Raw genomic sequence first — 17184 nt, forward strand, 5'->3', positions numbered from 1 at the left:
CCTACTCGCCGCGGAAACCCTCCACCCGCACCAGCTTTATACGCGGAACCGTCAGTTCGGCTGAAGAAAACCCGAAACAAACCCGATAGAGCCGGGGCAGTTTAATGCTCAGTTTCGGCTGCCCTCGCTGTCCGCTGTTCCCCTGTTTTTCGGGCCTCAGTCCACGCGGTCGCCGGAGCACAAATGCACACGACCTATGACCCTCCCCCACACACGCACACACGCACACACGCACACACACACTCGCATGCACACGCACACGCACACTCGCATGCACACGCACACGCACTCACGCGCGCACACACACACGCACTCGCGCGCACACACACACACGCACACGCATGCACACACACAGGCACACGCACACACGCGGCGCGCGCATGTGCGTACGCACGCACGCACAAAATTTTTGTAGCTCCGTTTTAATTTCGTTTCCTCGCCCAAGTATATGTTCAATCCGTAAAGAAAAAACCAAAGCTGAGAAGAGAAAATGAACAAAGTAGCCTAATTATACTTGTTTCTGGCTGGCTGTTTTATTTTCAGCCACGGAAAAAGCTAAGCCAGCTCGAAACAGACGCAGCACAGAAGACAAAAAAGACGGGAACATATGCTACTGCGACGGATCTTATTACACACCCACTTCATCGAATATGTACCGAAACCCGAGCGCGGCAACGTGCATGTACATCTATTCCGCATATCAACGACAGGTGAGTTATGACTTCCCTGAGAAGAGCCCAGATTCGAGGATGTCGTAGAACGCATGTTATTGATAGGGGAGATGTACAGGCATGGACAGCCTAAGCTGAAATGACAGAACAGTGACTGAGAGATATTTGTCCAGGAATTGCATGGGGAAAAAAAAGGAAGAATTAGAAAATAAATGCCCTTCCGTAAGTATACTTACGGAAGGACATGTACTTTACTATTGTTCTCTTTTTTTTTCGTTTTAAAGTATTCCATAAAGTAGCTCTCGGCCACCGATTCGTTCTTTCAGCTTATAAGCTGTCTATGACCATGGATGTGGCACTTGCTCAGGTTTGGCACATATTCGATTATGTGGTTCTGCAATGAAGTTTGTTTAAGAAGCGTCCCTTTTCTCTCCTGCGTTGCTGCCCTTCCGCGCTAACGTTTCTGTGTTTAAATAAAACAGCACTTTCGTACCACCAAACTATTTCTTGGAAGCCAAAATTGTCCTAATTACAAGAAGTCCACAAAAGCCTTCACAACCGAATGAAATACCCGGTTTAAGAAATTCCTTTTAACGAGTCCAATATAAGCACGTAAAAAAAAGATGCATTCCGTTCACCCTTAGCGTGCAAATGCAGTCAAACCACTTGTGCTTTGAAACTTGAAAGGCAACAGAAACCCGTCAACTGTTGTGTTTATTTGTGAGATGTCTTTTACACTACTGTCATTCCCGCCGGTTGAGTGGCTGGCCGCAAGTACCGCGCAAACAGGAGGTTGGCGAACTTTTCTTTCAAACGGAGTACGCGTGTTCGCGCAGTGATGCGCGGAGAGCAGGGACATAGTGCTATGAACAGCGTGCTTGCGAAACGGCTCGGTGGGCGCGCCTCTGGGAGACTGCTCGCGGTAACGCGTGCTCCACGGCGATCCAGAAATTTCGTGGGTACGCCCGGCAAAAGCCACAAATTTTGAAGTTGACCCCTCGTGGTCATCAACCGCGCCGCGTTCCACTCCGCGTTTCTCCCATCGGCGTAAACGGCGGCTGTCCCATTTTCGAGACCACAACGCAAGCAGGAGAAATAGCGCCCCGGGATCGCGCAACAGGCGGTCGCGAAAGAGCAAAGGGACGTGACGACGGTGGCTGTCCCAGGAGAAACGCCAGACGTCGTCAACTGGGCCATCATCTCACCGGGAAACGCCGCCGGCCGCGAACACCCGGCCGCAATGCTACTGCCCCTATTAGGCTGGGAGGGACGTCGAAATACTTCTCAAAAAGCGCCCCTTGTTGCTGCTCATGACAGTTGTGCACCCAGACGCCGCAGCCGCGGCGTCGCTTGTCGCATAATGTTGGACAAGAACACGATATAACGACCTATTCATCGCTTCGCTTTCTGGCCCCATGGCTTTTACAGCAAAGCTGTATATTGCTAGGATCCCAGGGTCTCGCGCCCGCGGCAACAATTTATTCAGCGGCGTGGGTTCAGTGTATGAAAGACACATAAAAAATAACAACCCGGACTCAGGGGCTCCATATTTCGATATAAAAGGGCTTACATTGCGCTGAAAAAGAAAATTCCACAGCGATGCGATTGCGTTTAGAGGAAGGAGGAGGAGGAGGAGGAGAGAAACGTTCATTGGAGCGGGAAATGCTGTTTTGGGTGACCTTCCTAGTCTGGACAGCCGCGAGTCGTGCCAGCCGCTCTTGCCCGAGACACAAGCTCAAGCCAATTTTAAAGGGAAGCAGAAACGCCCGTGTGTACGAGATTTCGGCGCACGTTAAAGATCCACAGGTGGTCAAAATTAATCCGGAGCCCTCCACTACGGCGCGCCTCATCGCCTGCGTTGCGGCGGCGCGTTAAACCCTGCAATCAATCAATCAACCAATTTTAAAGAGATAGGTGTAAGCTTGTAATTTTCAAGCTGGCTTTCCCACATTGCGTGTTGCGCAGTGAAGCATAGGCATCTACGGAGGCAGTACGCTTACACCACAGATTATACTCTTCACCGCCCCAGCCTCTTTCCCAAGTCGCGTATACTACTCGCTACGCGCGGTATCTTCACCCCCCCCCCACCCCCCCCCCCCCCCCCTGAGATGGCGCAATGCCGTGCGCTCTTCGGCGATCACCTGTGCGGCGCACTAGAGCCTGTGCCGTGATCGGCGTTGCCGCGCTATCATAAAACGTCATTGTTTCCGCCCACCAATCGTCTGTGTCCTAAGTCTGTTACATAGAAATTTGACCACTGCCCTTGAATTCAATACAGAAAATCACCAACAAAGCCAAACACCAACATAGCAAATTCAACTAGAGCGCCAGCTTCGCTGGCCAGGGCTTACGAGCTCTGATTTTGTTTATTTTATTTCAAGCTTAATAACAGGGTTGGCAATTTTTGAGGATTAACAGCTGTGAGAGTAAAAAAAAATAACATTCCTTATTTAAGAAAATTAAGAGAAACGCGAAAGGTAAAAGTGCGTCCAGCCTTCTCTTAGACTGCATCCAATCGATTGTCAAATCTTCGAATACCCAAATCGCAAACAAAGAGCGAACCCACGCGTCGACTTTTCCCGCGCTAAATAAAGGCATCTACGAATGATCTAAATGTATACCGATACGTGGTTTATGAGATAAAGGTGCTGTACTCCTTTATGATCGATGCGTGTATTCTCTTATCTAGAACCGTTCCTCTTTCGCAATTTTTAAGTAACCGTTACGGCACGATGGACGCCCAGTTTCACGGACGCGCCGTGTGGCCAGAGAACTTATCAGAGCTTTTCGGTTGACCAACCGGCATATGAGGAAATGCATTAGCTTTATGACAGAATGTCATCGGCCCCACTAAAAAAGCTTTCGCTTTAAATTTTTTTTTTAGGTTAAGGGAGCCTTTCTTTAACAGCGCTAAATAGGCGGGGACACAGGCAATAGATGATACAGGCACTGATGCAACCTTACCAACTAGCTCGGCTTTCCTTGCTAAAGAAAGAAAGCAATCCTTCACGATGCGAGAAGTATTTTGTGCGTTAAATAGTTAGCTCGAAGCCCGCATAAAATAGCAGCTAGCTAGGGTGCAATAAATAACGATTCATTACTGAACTATGAGGCCCACGTGAAATTCCTCTTAGCTGTTGAAATTGCCATTTTTGGCTTCGAACCAGCACTTCGACTATGCAGCGCTGCTAGCCGTAATGGAGCATTACTGGCAAGCTGTAATTTTTTAACACCGCAGAAATATCGAACACGTGTTCTGCGCCTCAAAAGAAAAACAGCCGCAGCCGCCGTTCTTGAACCTGCCACTTCGTGGTTAGCAAGACAAAGTTTTAACCATAGAGTCGTCCATCGCGGGAAAAGACAAAAACTATGGTTAATCTGGCAGACATTTTTCAAGACCAGCCTACTATTAACACGAAAGTGTTTTATTCCTGGATACTCGAAGATTTCCCTGATGTCATATCCGTCACGGAAGTGACGCCTGTACAACGAAGCAGGCGACCTGTAAAGGGTGCACCCCTGCACACAGGGTCTGCTTGCGAGGAAGCAACCTTTAGTACTGGATTGTAGGGTTTAACGCGCCGACGCAGCGCAGGCGATGAGGCGCGCCGTAGTGTAGGGCTCCGTATTAAATTTGATCACCTGGGGATCTTTAACGTGCGCCGAAATCTCGTACACACATGCGTTTTTGCTTTTCGCCTCCATCAGAAAAGCGGCCCCCAGGGCCGGTAATCGAACCCGCGACCTCATGCTCAGCAGCGCAACGCTGTTGAAATTGCCATTTTTGGCTTCGAACCAGCATTTCGACTATGCAGCGCTGCTAGCCGTAATGGAGCATTACTGGCAAGCTGAGCACCGCTTTTTAGATGCAACGCATCTCATGCTCGCCCCTCGGTCCTTCCTGCGTCTGTCCGGCGTTGTCCGCACAGCTGCGCCTCTCCTCCTCTCCTCTCTCCGATAGCGAACCACTCTCTCCCAAACAGCTGCGGGTTGGCGCAGCGCGCTCTCACTACGTTGCTAGGCGCCGGTGGGCGGTGCTGCGCTCGGCGCTGCGCGCGCTGCGCATGTGCAGTACTCTCTCTCTCCGCGCTCTCCTCTCCTTCGGGCGCTGTGAATATAAAGCGGCATGCCGCGCTCCGACGGTCTGGCAGCCGACAGCCCTGGCGTATACCGACCGTTCCACGCTAGTGTGGGCCCCCAGAGTCTTGTTAACGATTAATCTCGTGGTGCACTTCCGGTACGCCAGAGCCACACCCTCTTTTATGACTGTCCCTACATTCACATAGTCTAAAATAAGTAACAACAATTAAAGGGAGACACAATTGAAAGCTTTCTCCAGGTCGAGCTGGAGAACAGCAACGCGAGCTTCGGCAGCGTCGCAGCATTCTAGGGCAGACCTTGCCTTATGCGTATTGGAAAAAATTGTGCGCCCTTTTATGCCACACGTCTGATGTGTTCCTACAACTTGTGTGATGACTGATTGTACTCTCTGGGCTAACACCTTCATAAAGATCTTATAATCCACGTTCGTCAAAGAGATTGGGCGATATGCTGTTACGTGTTTAAGCTTATCTGTGTTACCCGCCGCGGTGGCTCAGTGGCTAAGGCGTTGCGCTGCTGAGCACGAGGTCGCGGGTGTGATTCCCGGCCGCGGCGGCCGCTTTTCTGATGGAGGCGAAAAGCAAAAAACGCCTGTGTGTTCGAGATTTCGGCGCACGTTAAAGATCCCCAGGTGGTCAAAATTAATCCGGAGCCCTCCACTACGGCGCGCCTCATCGCCTGCGTTGCGTCGGCGCGTTAAACCCTACAATCAATCAATCAAAGCTTATCTGTGTTGTCCGTTTTAGGTATTAGTATCATGTGAGCCTGTGCGTAAGATAGCGGCAATGCCTTACGTTCCAGAGCCTCGTTAAAAAGTACAGCCAAGAGGGGCGCAAGCTCAGCTTTAAACGCCTTGTAAAAAGCAGCGCTTAACCCGTCAGGTCCTGGCGACTTTGCCGGGTTTAGGTTATTGATGGCACTTTCAACTACTGCGGGTGTTATGGGCTGCTCTAACCTTTCTTTACTGTCTTTATCGATTCTCGGCATTGCGCCGAGGAACTCGGTTTTAAAAGCCTCCAAATCAACCCTGCGAAATGCAAAAATCCTTGGTAGTAGTGGAAAAACGCCCGCGCGATTTCATGCTTATCGTCCGTCACCCTTCCCTCAAACTCTACCTGTCTTCTATCTGTCGGGCAAACTTTAGTGCTAAAGAGTATGTTATACTTGGGGTGCGTTGTTTTCGGGCTTTATATTTAACACGAAAGTGTTGTGCCACGATACACCAAGATTTCACTGACGTCGTATCCGTCACGGAAATAACGCCAGTACAGCTTTGCCGAAGCTACCTGCAAGCAGGGGCCGAATTCTCTAAAACGACGAGGCGTCGTGTTGAAACGACGGGGTAGCGGCATGCAAATGCATGTGTTCTGGGGTTGGGGCCGTCGCTTTGGGGCTACCGGCAGGGGTAATGACCGCAGAAAAGCGCTGTGGCAAGGGCTCGAAGTGACACCCACTGCCCCCCCGTCGCTTCACTTGTCGCTTCGCGCCCTTGCCACAGCGCTTTTCTGCGGTGATTGCCCCTGCCGGTAGCCCCAAAGCGACGGCCCCAACCCCAGAACACATGCATTTGCATGGCGCTACCCCGTCGTTTCAAAACGACGCCCGTTTTTTAGAGAATTCGGCCCCTGGACGCCGCTCGCCAAGCACACCGACAAGACAGCCACCGACCCGCAAATCATGCTCAGCTGCAAATTTCGCTGCACATTTCACTTTCGTGTTTTACCGATTCTTATGAGAGAGAAACCAACTGTGTTTTCTCTTTATAACACCTTAAACACGCCTAAATGTACAAAAATTTCAAGGTAAAGTTATGCAAATGTTTTTTTCGTCTAAACTTTACCGACAAATGTCTTAAAACAGATTCGGTTTGGCAACAAATGTAGCTGTAGTTGTAGAGAAAGCACGAGACCTCCATTCAGAAGCCCGGCCGTTACAGAGAATCCCTTCCCTTGCAGTCAATCGTATGCCTTATCCGAAGGTTGTAGGTTCGGATCACAGTATAGGGGCACGTATTTTTATTCATTATGCTGTTTCGTCAATGACATTTCAGTGTTCAGGGTAACAAGAAGCGAGCCAACTTGAAAGCCATGGGAGAGGGGGGGGGGACCAAGAGGCGACGGTAGGATACTGGTAGTGAAAATTTCTTGCTGCCTAGCATACACAGATATACATTTAATCAAGTCTGCTTTTGCGGATTGACTTCATGAGTTTACCTACTGTTCTCGTAAGGGAAACGATATGCATCATAGCGGTCTTGGTGGATCTCGTGCGTGCATTGGGGATATGGGGCGCTACAGACTGCGTCATCCTCGGACGCTCCAGATTTCGTTTTGTCAAGTAGCACTTCTTTTTGAGCTGTGGGTTGGTTTGTGTGACTCCGCTCTCAGCCAGTGCTTTCGTAGATCCACACAGATTACTCGTGGGATCCTGATACTGGAACTCCGTGCGTCGACCGAATATATCGCATTTTTGCGCGAAACGGATGCAACGCTATGCCTTTAGGGGCTCTCTCACGCCGCCGGACGGACTCTCACAAAAAAAAAACAAAAAACAAAAAAAAACTAGTTCTTTTTTTTTTTTTTTTTTTGAAAATGAGTTAGTAGTTTGCCGGGACTTCTAACCTGGTGTTGCCACCTGGAGACGCATCGACGAAAGACAGCGTATATGTATCGACGAATGGCTCCAACGCTCGCTTGCACGACATCCTCGAGGATATTTCTCGCGTGCGTTTTCAGAGGAGAGGAATGCATTCACAAACTTCAGGCGCGTAGTACAGATTTTGTGGTAGAAAACGAAAGCTGGATTTTATGGCTTCCAAGATTTATTTATTTATTTATTTATTTATTTATTTATTTATTTATTTATTTATTTATTTATTTATTATGCCCTTATGACCCTTCGGGCAACGTTGTGAGAATCAGTACAATGTGAATTAAATATGTAATTGCAGTTACAAAAAACAGGAAAAACGTTCGCAATGAAAACAAAACAAGATGGCACAAGTGTGCACATATCTTACGCTACATCGACGATGTGAGCAACGTGCATAACCCAATTAAGAATCACATGTAAAATATGGCTGACTGGGGTGGACAAAAAATGACTTATCACGCAAACCTAACAAATTACATAATACCTGGAACGAAAACACAAATCCGAAAATTTGTACAAACTTTGCGTGATGTTTTTGTAGTGGGTCAGTCGTTCCTTAAATTCGTCGGTTTCGCTCAGAAGCATGAGGAATGACGATTGGTGGTTTCATTCCAATGATGTTTTATGAATAAATTGAAGTTGGGTGCAGCACGGTTTTGAGGTACTCCAATCTAACGCAAATGATCGATGCGTGATGATTGGTGGCACGCATAATGTTTCTTAGGTGTAGTGTCTAGCCCACAGATTTTAAAGAAAGGGCAAATGCGCGAAATTTTCCTGTGCAATGAAATAGGTTGTAGGGATATAGAACTTTTCATGGGCGTAACGCTGGACAAATGTCGTAGTTGGAATAATACGGGCTGGGCGGTTTTGCTAAACTTCAACATCGTCGAAGCTTCAGCAGCGTCGAACTGAAGCCGTCTATAATTTGCTAGGTATGAAGATATAGCGCGTTTCACGAGCTTACAGCAGATGCTACTTGAGGAGATCGGTCGATAAGTACGTACTGAATGTCTGTCACCGAATTCATGGAGTGGAACTACCTCACCGATTATATAGTCGTCCGGTAGATTTTACAACTCTATGCACTGGTTAATCGTTAAATATTTTCGTTATTGCAGTGGCTGAATAGACCTTTGTGTTCTAATAGTAATCCTAATATTAGACCGATTTCTACGGGAAATAGGCTGAAATTACGATGAAAAATTGTTTTCATGCCGTAATGTACTACGGCTTGAAAAAAAAATACCGAAGAGCCAAATTAGCAATCTTAACGGGCACACACGCACGCACGCACACTACGCGCATGACTTTCATAATAGATACAAAATCTCTAAACAAGAAAGAACTTATCATTTGACCACCTCGTGGCTTTAAGTATAACTATGCATTTCAATAATGAATTACTAACCCGTGCACCGAAAAGTTATATGAAATATGTAGTTAATAAAAGCAAGTTCTTGCGAAATAGCGGCAATGCACCGCACAGACATTCGAGTTTTGAGTTGAGAGGCAGCTCTCGAAGCCCCCGTCCTCAAAATAAGTCATGGCTTTTTTTTTTTTTTTGTTCTTTCTTGTATTCTTTTCCTATATGTCCATCTTTTTTTTTTTTTTCGGACACTCGCTGAATGTAAGCATCTTCAATGGTGTTGCGCTCAAGTTTTCTTTGCATTCTGGCGAAAGGCCAGGCCAGTTCCAGCCACAAAGTTGCAACGCCGGGTTAGAAATAAGTTTGAGTCATCGTCTCCGGCAGGCTGCGTGCCGCAATAAAATTACGCCTATGGATATGTGCGCCGTGGTGCGCTGTGAATCCAGGAACAAGTTGTCCGCTGTTTTCGCTGTCCATTTGTCACCTTTCTACGCACGCCTGTGCGTGTGGGTATGCTTTTCAATCATTTCTCCCAACATATACCCTCACTGTCTCTCGAAGTAGTGCTTCCTTATCTGTACAAACAGAATTTACTGACTTGAGCCCCGACTGTTCAAAATTACGCCCAGGTAGCATGTTTTTTCCTGCTATCATACTGCCCGAGCTTGCAATCATTTCACTAGATCTATGAAAAATTGCGGCGTTTTCTGCGATATTCAGGACGTTTTCAAAGTCTGCAGTAGAATACTCTGCATCGCAAGAAGGAAGTTCCGCTGAGAAACAGCCAGGGCTCTTGGTTGCTTACCTGCAGCAATGGGCGGATTTTTTTTTTTTTTAAACAAAAAATGACGGCACTGAGCTTGCTCGCCCAGACCCGAGTCTAAGGCAAGGAAAATCTCCGCCAAAAGCTAATAAGTGTATGGAGCACGCCCAATGACGTTTTTCTTTGCGTTAGAGACGGTACGTCCTGCATAGTTCCCTCGAGAAGCCTGCAGTTTTGGGGCTGCTGGCTGACAGCAGTGCCCGCTATTCGCCTGCAGCGAGCAAGGCCCGCGCCCGCTGAGCGCGTTCTAAATTAATCCTGTTCCTTTCGGCTACGGCGCGCCGCGTAACCCTAGCTGTCTAAGGCAGTTGAACACCCAATACATTCACCCTGGAGTGGAGCAAGCAGAATACTAAGCGCAGGAGACTCGGGGAGGAACCAGCTGTCGAGGAAAAGCAGGGAAAAAAAAAGAACTCCTCAAGCTCGCAGCCTCCATCGACTTCTTTATGGCAGCGCTCAAATGCAGGCCAGGAAGAAGAAAGCGCCGTCCGAGCCGGGCACGAAAATCCCCTGTTTCCTGAGAGGTTGTGCCTGTGAATGCGTGTGTGTGTTTTGTCATTTTGTGTGCTTCTCCTTAGTTTATTCCCGCGGCGAGGAGAGTGGATCGTCCAGGTATACCTCGGCAACACGGGGATTTCTGTCGATAGGAGCGTTGGTGCGCCAGTAGAATCCACAATTAGCCGAAAGGAACGGAATGTCAGCGATAAGCTTCGTCGGGGCTGGCGTAACAGCATTAACCGAGCGTTTGCGAAGGAGTGGTTGATGTCTGGCTGTAGTTACTGCTTCGAGTTGGTGGCACTCGAGTGAGGGCCGCGGGTCCGCTTACGCAACCAGGGGGCGGAAAATAAAGACGAAATGCCGAAGCTCTTTTCCGGGACTGGAATAAATCCAAGAAACTTATTAGGAAGAAAGTTTAAGTGTCTACAGCGGCGGTTCTTTGCGCAAAAATTTGTACGGTTGACGCTAAGTTGACAAAACTCGATTCGGCGGCCTGCGCCGCAACTCGAAAGCGCAACTGGAGCGCAATAAAGCCTGAAAGGCAAGTCGAAAAAAGGCGGCGCTTTTCCCCCTGGGATTCGGCGGGGAGCTCCTTTTCAATGCCTCTTGGTGGTCCCAGCCAACTTTGCTCCTTCGTACTCGGAGCTGCAGACCAGAAAGGCCGAACATGTTACGCAAGAAAAGAGCGAAATAGCATAGAGCTTTATTGCAAAGCCCAGCTATGGTCATGTCGCAGCGAAAAGAGAGAGAGGAAAAAGAAGAAAAAAAACTGTTCTCGGCATCACTTCCTCCTCTTGAACTTATTTTCTGATATTTATTGCGTTTGAAACCTCTTTCTTTCGGGTACACGGGTTATTTGTGAGAGTACGTTCCGCCGCTTTAGGAGCCGCAATAATGGTTGCCGCAACGATGCACTCAATGATTACGAACGGTATGTAAGAAAAATATCAAACGTGCAAGGAAATTTTACAAGCATCGCAGAAAACAAAGGCAACCCAGATATAACTGCGGTGAATAGCAGCGTGACTGCTGCATCCCTTTGTGTGCCATATTGTTATATGCAAACATTCAATAGAAATTATACTTTGTCGGATACACGCTTTCAGATTAATACATATGCAACTCGCTTGCTCAATAACTCGCGACAAGTTTACATTTAATTAAAAATTGATTGAAAGCAGAGTTGTCAACTATTGACAGAAGCGACTATGTGCAATTGGACAAATGTCAACTATGAATGATAACGTACAAGATACTTTGTACTGGATAGACGGTTTGGAAGGGCCCGGGTGACTTCTTGCAATGCTCTCTATGAAGTCCTCGTAAGTCTTCACGACAGTGCTCCCAAATTACCAATTGCAGTGACCAAGCGTGTAAATTCGGCGAAGGATGAAGCCCAACATATGAACTGAATAACAACAAAGTGCATGCGTGCAGGGACAGCACGCCAGGCGTGAATAACGTCTTGCATTGCGCATTGTCCCAGCGCAAATGCCCTTTTCCACTCAAATTGGAATGCTCGGCCACGTCATTCATAGAATTTGTACACTAGGATGCTTAAGGAACCTTGCAACACTTTATTCAACTTTTTCGAAATTATAAATGCTTGCCGAGCGCAGTCAATCAACACATCCATTAGATTAGGGGGTCGCAAAGCACCTCAGCCAACAATTACTTTTCTATGCCCATCACATAACTTAGAAACTTCCTCAAAAGATTTTTCTCTCTTTCCCGGTATTAGTGTTCTTTGACCGCTTGAATTACGCCTTCACAGCGGTGTAGCGGTTTTGGCCGCCTTTTGAACGCATTCGGTAGCAACTTCAAAAAATTGGCCGCGTATCTGCTCCTTTCGTTGCAAATGCCGTCAAAAGACGATAGTCTTTATCGGCTTTTGCGAAGTAAATGCCTCCCTTCGCTTTCCCGCTCACCTCTCATGTTGTTCCTCTTGCGTCGCGCTCCTCCCAAGGTAAAGACGCCAAAGGTTTGCTTAAATCATTTTAAATTTCCCGCGTTCCACTGCTCCAAACCGGGTGTCTCGATGCGAACGCTGCCGTACGGCGAAGACGCGCGTGAATCCAGGCGCCCTACTTCAACGCTTATAGAACCGCGTTTCCCTACTTCACGTGCGTTGCAAGCAGAACGTGGAACCTATCTAGTGGAACCTATCTAGTGGAACCTTTCGTAACTGTTGCCGGTTGATTTCTGAAAATGGCGCTAGAAGCTATAGTGGCGCGGGCGACAGCAGGCGACGGTGGAGTGAATTCTTTTTCTGCAGTTGATGAAGTATTTAATTTTGCAAAAGTCAAGCCTGTTTGATTTTTTTATAAAGGAACACTGCAAATATCACTTCTGTATTGATTTGTTGTCTCATATTTGCGTAATGTCTTGTTCTTCTTCAACAATGTTGACAAGTATGAACATTACACTGGACATAGACGGGTAGATTTAGCTGTGACTATAAGACTATTGCGCAGGTATTGTTTTTCTTTGGGCGGGTGGCTGAATCCAGTCACAGACAGACAGACAGACGGACAGACAGACAGACATACAGACAGACCAAAATTTCTGGGTTTAAGTAGCCCAAGAAAGACTATCGTCTATAAAAGAACGCCACAAAAGCAAAACAGAAACAGAGGGCGTATCTGCTGCGACGAGCAAATCACACACATCCGCTCCGCGATGGCGATAACTATAGCTTTCGCAGTACTCCAGACGCGAAGGAAAGAGTGAAAGAGTTTATCGGAACTGTTGCAGAGTCCCTTTAAATTGGTCATTCTGGAGCGCTTGGGTGAGGGCGCAGTACGGGGACTTCTTATAGTGTGGCCGATCATGTCATCAATTTTGAGGGGCTCTAACACTTCAGAAAAGCGCTTTCACACTTTCCTTCACGTCTGGAAGCCCTGCGAAAGCTATAGTCATCGCCAGCCGGAGGGGCACCGCATGATTTGCTCGTCCCAGCAGATACGCACACCGTTTCTACTTTGCATTTGTGGCTTTCTATTTAAAGTGGCTATCAAATGCATTCATCGCTGCAACTGAAGGAAAGTCGGTTAATAGCTGCTACATCACTGTAATGACACAGTTCGAGCAGCAGCAGAATGCCAAGACCGGGAAAGAGAGAAAAATCTTTTGAGCAAGTTTCTAAGTGATGTGATGGGCAGGGAACAGTAATTTTTGGCTGCGGCACTTTGCGAGCTCTTAACCTAAGTACCAGATGCGTTGGTTGGCTACGTTCTGCAAGCATTTAAGATTTCAAAAAAAGGTTTAAAAAGGGTAGCAGGTATGCTTAAAGGTACTTTTAGCATATTCCTCACAGCGCGCCCAGGACGTACAGCCAGGGTGAAATGAAACGCGTTCACAAAAATATGAACCAAAACACACAAATAGAGTGATTTCTTTCCATTCAAGTCAGATTGACGCGTGGGTTAATTACAGTAACAATGGAAATGTTTGGAAATGTGGCTTTCCAAATATACCAATAACGCGCCATTATTGGACCTCCACCAACAGTACTTCTCAATTTAGCGCGTTCTGGTTTATATATTTGTGTCCGCATTTCATTTGTCTGTGACTGTACTTGCGTCTGTCGGCTGGATTTTGAAAGCTATAAGGCAAAAGGTAGCACGTTGGAAAACCGACGCACTGGTTGGTTAAGAAGATGTTCGACAGCTTTCTAACCTAGCCTCTGCCAGTTAACCTGGTGAATATAGAGTTTGTAACTGCACATAGTAGACAAATTAGTTTATTCCAATGAAAAAAAGCCTAGTTCTCTATACGATGACCGGAATCGGCTAGGTTTTTTATTGTTGTCTGCCTTTTCAATTTATCGGTGCATGTTAGCGGTCAGCATTAATGTGTGCGTGCTAAGAATTTTACTCGGCGTCGCCCGTGCTTTTTGAAAGCAAATACATGTCCAAGAACTCAATGCAAGAACAACAAAAATATGGGCACACGTTCACCAAGACGAACATTTACACAGGAAATTTTTATTTTTCAGCCAGATGATAACCAGTTTAAGGTCCCTGAGACACCTTTGTTTTAATTTTTGACAAAAAAACAAACGAACAAACATTACGCTATAAGCACAACAGATCGCTTGCAAACTAGTCCAAAATATTTGTCCCTCCTTCCTGCATTCTTCGAAGTTCCGGAATTATTTATTTGTAACTTCACAGAAGCAGTACCAGCGCTGTTGGCCATTGTCCTTTCCGTTTCCGCAATAAAAGCACTTGATAGCCGCTCTAAACAAAGTCGCAATAAAACCGAAGTAGGGACTAAAAGAATGTCGTCTGCGGTGAGCTAATAACTGCGTGCGATAACTATAGTTATATCAGAAATTATAGGCACGAAGGAAAGAGCGAAATGAGTGAGTATAGCACCATGACAGCGATTTTTTACATTCAGAAATTTGTTTCAGAAATGCTTTAATGAGCAATTTTTGGGCGCCAAGACTAATTACGGTGTTTCATAGGCTTAGGATACATTGAAAGGATTGTAAAAGCACGTGTAAGGCAGGCGCTATTTATTTATTCTCGATGATGTTAAAATCAAAAACTATGACATTGGTTTTTAAACAATAGTGTGCAGTAGTCCTCCGTGGTAAATTTGGAGTCCTGATGCAGTGGGAACGTTTGAGCGATATCGAAGCCGAAAAAAATTCATGCATCTCCAGTAAGTGAATCATGACGAGTGGGTGAAGCACTGGGGATCGTTCTAACCGTAAATCACCCGTGGCATTGTCCACTCGCGCATGTGAATGAGTGACAGCGCGTGTGTACAGTATATACAATTCCAATCCAATCCGATACAATTCAATTTAATCTAATCCAATCCAATCCAATCCAATCCAATGCTCCTTGCGCATGCGCAACACTGTGTACATGGACGCCACGGACAAAGCGAGGTCCTAAGGTGCTTCGCCCATAAAAAAGTTTGTCGGAAGCGAGACAACCTGTTTTATAATGTTTACTAGTTTAGGTTTGCCCTTTGACAACATACAGACAGCAGCACGTGTCTACATACTTATGCTACGAATATTTGTCTCTACCGTACAGTTTTTCCAGACAAACGATTAAACATTTCCCTCAATCCACTTTCACCATTCACGCCTTGTAACGTTAAAAACCAAAGAGCGGAAAAATATATCAGGCAGTAATGCCATCACGCTGTTGTCATCTTCAGCGCTAATAAAGAACTGCTGCTGCTTCGAGGGTTGCGTATGTATCAACACTGCCGTGTTTTGTAGAAGTATTCCTACGTGTATATACACATTTATGTACGAGGGTGAGTCAGAAATTATCCGCAATGTGGACATAACCCTACCTACGCTGTTACTACTGACCTCTGTGCTCGTTTGTTTATTATTTTGCCGTTGTGGTCCGGCTATGGAATTTCGATCTCAATTCCTCCATTTGTCTTCCTTTTATTGCAGGTAGATCGAGGCCGCTCAATTAGAAGTTTACACCAAAGCGGAACAACGAGCAGTGATCCGATTTGTGTGGTTGGAAGTTGTATCAGGGGCCGCAGTCCACCAAGGACTTATGGTACAATACGGGAACACTGTCTTATTTCAATTGAGTGTTTAGGAATGTCTACGGCCGTAAATGATGACAAAAATATGCGTGCACGTGTCATGGCTCTGTTATACGAGTGACAATTGGTGAAGTGGAAAATTGTAGATTCGTCATGGTTCTGCCAATGAAATCATCCACAACAAACTTGGGTTTTGCAAAGTCCGAACACAAAAACTGGATCACTGCCAGTTGTTGTGACGCAAACTTCTGATGGAGCTGCCACGATCTATCCGCAGCAAATGGAAGACAAATGTAGGAATCCGGATCGAAATTTCATAGCAGGACCACAACAGCCTAAGAATAAAATAAACGAGTACAGAGGTTAGCAGACACGATGTAAGAAAGGCTATGGCAACATTGCGGATAATTTTTGACACCCCCGGATTTTTCCTGTCTGTTTATCGTTACCCTTCCACCCTGGCGCTCCCATTTTAACGGGTTGTAAGGGCTTATCAAGATGTCATATGTAACTTTTCTCCTCTCATTCTGTATAACCTTGTGAAGTATACGAACAATAAATTATTGTATTGCATTGCATGCTGTTGTGTTGTATGCCCATCGATGTATACGCCAACTTGTCCTTACGCTTTTTTGCTGGCAAGACATCACGTGTCATAGATTGGCGCAGAGAATCAGGCAGACTTCATGATGATGAATATGATGCATACAGTCGTGGGCACATGCGACAGAAGTTGGGTCTGTTTACCTGAAACGTCGCTGAGAGGATGTTCTGCAAAATGAGGTTTACTGCAGAATTACTTTTTATAGTTACCCCAAAGGGACTGCAGTCTGTCATTCGGTGCGTAAACACCGATCAATTCCCAGGTTTCTTGTTGGTTTCTACGGATTGATTGTTTCCGAGCCTCAAAGCGCTGGAAAAACACCTCATGTCTGAAACAGGCTGCTGTAAAGAGTACGCAACAATGTGGCCTCTATGGTGTACTTGACGGGCATCAAATGACCGGGTTGTCTATGAGCATTCGTGGGCATTGGTCGCTGAAACACTTAGCTGACATCACTTTAAGTTGTGTTTAAAGCAGGTCATATCATCAATTCAACAGTACGTGTGTCGCATGGCTTTGTCTACTATGGGCTAACGTGATCATTAAAAACGCACAATGTGGAACAAAATGTTTTTTTATATGTGTAGGCATAGTAAGGAGAATTTGGTACGACAGAGTGACAGGCGGACGAACGTACGGGTGTACAACACTGGAGCGGCCCGACCGATTGACTGAATCACTCAGACTCATTGAGAGTACAGGTTTTCTATTCGTATAGTGCGCTTCTTTTTTGACGTTGAGGCTCACAATGCGGTGTGTTTTGAAATTTCACACCTAATTTATGTACGCACTTGAACATGTTTGGCAGATCCCCAAATATTTCTCAGGCCCATAAATATCGTATCGGTTTTTCGGTCAAAACAGTGCTCATTTGGCACCTAAACACAATATTCATAATTTTCAAAAATTTCGCTTGAACGAAGGACATTTCACA

Source organism: Haemaphysalis longicornis, unplaced genomic scaffold, assembly GCF_048455015.1.
Source record: "Haemaphysalis longicornis isolate Haplotype H1 unplaced genomic scaffold, Haemaphysalis longicornis Haplotype H1 scaffold_1, whole genome shotgun sequence".
In the NCBI taxonomy this organism is placed as follows: Eukaryota; Metazoa; Arthropoda; class Arachnida; order Ixodida; family Ixodidae; genus Haemaphysalis; species Haemaphysalis longicornis.